The sequence below is a fragment of the Rhyacophila brunnea genome, unplaced genomic scaffold (assembly GCF_057557595.1).
Source record: "Rhyacophila brunnea isolate RB1 unplaced genomic scaffold, BYU_Rbru_1.0 scaffold_269, whole genome shotgun sequence".
NCBI classification, from domain to species: domain Eukaryota; kingdom Metazoa; phylum Arthropoda; class Insecta; order Trichoptera; family Rhyacophilidae; genus Rhyacophila; species Rhyacophila brunnea.
Genome location: NW_028232934.1, coordinates 11,702 through 16,282, shown reverse-complemented (window position 1 = coordinate 16,282; position 4,581 = coordinate 11,702). Strand labels below are relative to the sequence as shown.

The 4,581-nt window shown below is 28.6% G+C and overlaps 2 non-coding genes across 2 annotated transcripts; one reads left to right on the top strand and one right to left on the bottom strand.

The window, feature by feature from the left end:
- Window positions 1–204: 204 nt before the first annotated feature.
- TRNAE-UUC (transfer RNA glutamic acid (anticodon UUC)) lies at window positions 205–276 on the bottom strand. Its single transcript has one exon. It is a non-coding gene; the product is annotated as a tRNA-Glu (tRNA).
- Window positions 277–4,196: 3,920 nt separating this feature from the next.
- On the top strand, window positions 4,197–4,268 carry TRNAR-UCU (transfer RNA arginine (anticodon UCU)). Its single transcript has one exon. It is a non-coding gene; the product is annotated as a tRNA-Arg (tRNA).
- Window positions 4,269–4,581: the final 313 nt, after the last annotated feature.

Here is a 4,581-nt window from a genome sequence, read left to right as displayed (position 1 = left end):
TTTATGAATTGATAAAACAATATCGATTTGAAAATAATTTAAACCAAATATTAACAGATTTAATAAAACGATTAAATATCGGAAATTTTATAAGGGGGAAGACGCATAATTTTATTTGTTGTCTGTAAAATTGCCTTTTTACATGAATTATTGTATTTGGAAAATATGGTAATAGACCATGCATTTGTTTCAGATTGAAAACGATTCCCTCTCCGGGAATTGAACCCGGACCTTGGGAGTGAAAGTCACATATCCTAACCATTGGACTAAGAGGGATTAAAAAGTAAAAAAGGTATTGTTATATATACAATATAATAAATATTAAATCAATATATATGAATAAAATATCTGTTTTTTTAATTACCCCTTCGTATACTATATTTAGTTCTTAAAAGTATCATTCAAAGTTAAGTATTTTTTATAAAAAATTTCAAATTTTTTTCTTCCAGCTTAGCTTGATTGACTTCCCGGGAACCATCGTATCTAATCTTTGCTATATTCTCTCTCTTACACTTTCTTCGATATCTCTACTCTTTTCAAGCATCATTCAAAGTTGAAAAATATAGTTTATAAAAAAAATCATCCTGGTCTTATAAAATTTTTAAATATTGAAAATTTTAATCTTTTCATTGAAATTTACCTATCCTGGTTTTTTATTCGTCTATTTTGCTAAACACGCATCTATTTTCATTAGATATATATTTTTTAGTTTATATTCTAATTATAAACATTTTATAACTTTCTCTAGTATACTTTCTTATCTATTGTTGTATCTTTAAAACAGAAACAGATCATTTGATATTTATCTATCATTGATTAATTATGTAAAACTTTTGCAAGTTATAAGATCACTGCAATACCAAATTCATACAAATTATTTTGATCAAGAAATATATACGGTACGTTGGTTATTTAAAAATTAGGATCATTCATGTAACAGTATCTAATCATTTTATACGAGAATCAAAACAATAAGTGCAATCTCAAACACACTTCTTTGTTGATATATAAGCACTGAGACAACATTCAAACCATGAAATATGAAGATTACCTGAACAAACACAAGCATCCGAGTCTCCAATACTATTACATTGATTATGCGCGCTTAAGAAAAATAATAAAAGAAGCACCCGATTATAATGACGATACCGAGCATAATTTTGTTACTGAGTTAGATGCTGAGATGAGACGCGTATGGGATTTTGTAAGTGTAAAGCAAGGTGAGTTTACACGAAGGTCTATGGAACTTGAACGAGATGCAAAAGCGGTTTTTTTTGATGTTGTTGATGGTAGTTTTGAATTACAAGAAGAAGTTAAGTTTCGGAATAAAGAGTTAAAAGATGACATTAGTCAGCTTTCTGAGTTTATAAATACGAATATAGTAGGATTTAATAAGATTTTAAAGCGACATGATAAGTCAACTAAGTATATTTTAAGACCGATGTATAAAGGAAAGTTGAAACGAAAAATTCTTGAACTTGAAAACAATAACGAACTTCTGTACAGAATCAGTAAGATTTCTTTAACAAGTACACATCGTGACATAGAAAAAAGTGGGGGTAGTATTAGTGGACAAAAATTCATACGAAAGACGAATAAGTATTGGGTACATAGAGAAAATCTTATGCAACTTAAATGCCAGATTCTCAAGCATCTTCCCATTTATGTTTTTACAAATAAAGATGATTCATGCGCTTTAAAAAAGAATGAGAGCGTTTCCTCGAGTTTGGTTACTCAACAAAATCTCAGTAGCAATATTCTTTCGGAAGATAATGATGTTGTGAGTCCTTATCATAGCTGGGACCATAAGAATCACGATACGTGTATTTCTAGTGTTTATTTCGATAATTGTGATTTTGATCTATATAAAGGAAGATTGAGAAAGACTCAAGGCGCCGAAGCAATAAGGATTCGATGGTATACGAGAAAGATGACCACTAATGTTTTTGTTGAAAGAAAGAGGCACGAAGAAGATTGGACAGGCCAAGAATCTGAAAAGCTTAGATTTAAGATTCCAGAAAATAAAGTAAATGATTATATTCATGGAAAGAATGTTTGGAAAGACGTTGAAGCATTATTAAGTAATGATGATGAAAAAGAAGACACCTATGTTCTTTATAACGAAATCCAAAACAATATAATCAATAAGAAGCTGAGACCAATGACCAGAACGTTCTATAAAAGAACAGCGTTTCAACAACCCAATTCGGCAAAAGTAAGAGTATCTTTAGACACGTCGCTTTGCATGATAAAAGAATGTACAGGGGGGTTTGATAGTATAGTCACCAATTGGAGAAGAAGGGATGTAGATTGTGAGTATCCATTTTATAATCTCAAAAAAAAAGATATAGTAAGATTTCCATACGCAATTTTAGAAATAAAACTTCAATCACTAGATGAGACAAAACCCAAATGGATAGAAGATTTATTGAACTCTTCTTTAATCGAACACGTTCATAAATTTTCAAAATTTATTCATGGAACTTCTATACTGTATCCACAAATAGAAGATATTCCATACTGGCTTCCACAAATGAACACAGAAATAAGAAGAGAATATAAAAATCAATCAAAAAAAACGTTTGGTAATCATGGAATTATCATCGATATTCCATCTAATCAAAATAAAATAAATATTGGGAAAAATAATCATTTAGAAATTTTGACAGGGAATGAAAATGATATGACGGATTCTAGCAGAATTATGAACATGGAAATCGACGATAAACGGATTGCTATTCCTGTAAGAGTCGAACCAAAGGTATTTTTTGCAAATGAAAGAACTTTTTTGAGTTGGTTACATTTTTCTATCTTTATTGGAGGCATTGGTACTGCTATGATGGGGCTCGGGGATACAAGAGCTAAGTATAGTGGAATAGTTTTTATTATTACTTCGGCTATTTTTGCTATTTATGCCCTTTATCTTTATTTCTGGCGTGCGGGGAAAATCAGGGTTAGAGATCCTGGACCATATGATGATCTCTACGGTCCTGCTGTTCTTGTATTTGTATTCCTGACGGCCATGATGCTATCTATATACTTTAAATTCCCAATGCACTAAATTAAAGCTAAATTAAATCATACTTTTTTATACTGCCACTATATACAGGATATATTTTATGGTTATTTTTAGGATAGATCACATCTAGGTTTATCGTATTTTTAACTTTTAATTTCAGAATAAAAAAAATTGTTACTTTGTTGGAATGATTATCAACTAAGTTTATCATATTTTTAACTTTTGTATGCAGAATTTAAAAAAATTGTTATTTTTTAGTATGGATCATCATCTTAGTTTATTGTATTTTTAACTTTTGTATTCAAAATATATAAAAATCGTTGCTTTAAATGAATGGATTACCAATCTAAGTTTATCGCATTTCTTTCCTAATCTATATAAGGGTTCTACTGAAATTTTAAATAAACTAATATAAACCTTATATTGAACATTTGATAAGAAGTCTGGTTCCTAGCAATATATTATTATTTGAAATTTTAGATAAAAATGCCATTTTACTACATGAATAGCATACGTTTATTAGCACATATTGTCTTAATTAGCTATAAAAATCATAACTCATGTTGTTCGCCAAATTAGTTTATATAAATATGTTTTCTACAAATCTAAAGGCTTATAGATACTAGGTTTAACATATTATAATCATTTCATAAATAATTTGTGATCTTGATTATTCTTTTACAATATTATTTCATTCTTAAATAAATAGACATAAATTCAACTATAACTCTATGCTGATAAATACTCTTGAACTAATAAATCTGAGTGAAGACGGGGTATGGATACGGATTAACCCGAGAAAGTGATATAAAAGTATTGATGAAGCTTGTTCGGTGGATTGTATCAAAAATGTGTTTGACAAAATATAAAATTCAAATCAAAAATTAATGTATAGATAAATAAATATATTTAATAATACCATGAAATTCTTGGATTTTTTTTAATTTCTAGAACTATTATTTTTGGTATATTTACTTTATACCTTTAAGGAATGCAAAATGCCATAAAAGCAAGCTAAGAAAAAATACAATATCAAGATGTTCAGCATAAACTAATGTCATTTATATAAGTCTTGCTTGATATGAATAGACAATTGAAAGGTAAACATATAATTATATTCGTAGTATAGTGAACGCATTTTTATAAAATTTATATTATGCTGATTAGCATATATTAAGCTCTAGTAGCGTAATGGTAGCGCGTTTGACTTCTAATCAAAAGGCTCGGGGTTCAAGTCCCCGTTGGAGCGATCTTTTATGTAATTTTATTGCGCACAGTTTTAATATTATAATCTCGTAATAAGTAGCATCACAAGGGCAAAGATTAGATTTATCTATTTCTGGGTTATGCTCTTTTTATCAATTTTATCAATTTAGACGTGGTCTGCTATTGGGAATATTACACAACACAAGGGAAAATAAATATATTTTTAACGAAAAGCACATGTAAAAATAAAAATTTGTATTACAAAAAAATATTTATTTTCGTATGTGCATTTTGAGGATTGTATTTAACAATATTTATATATTTTGATACAATTATTCATAGATTGTTTATGGTAG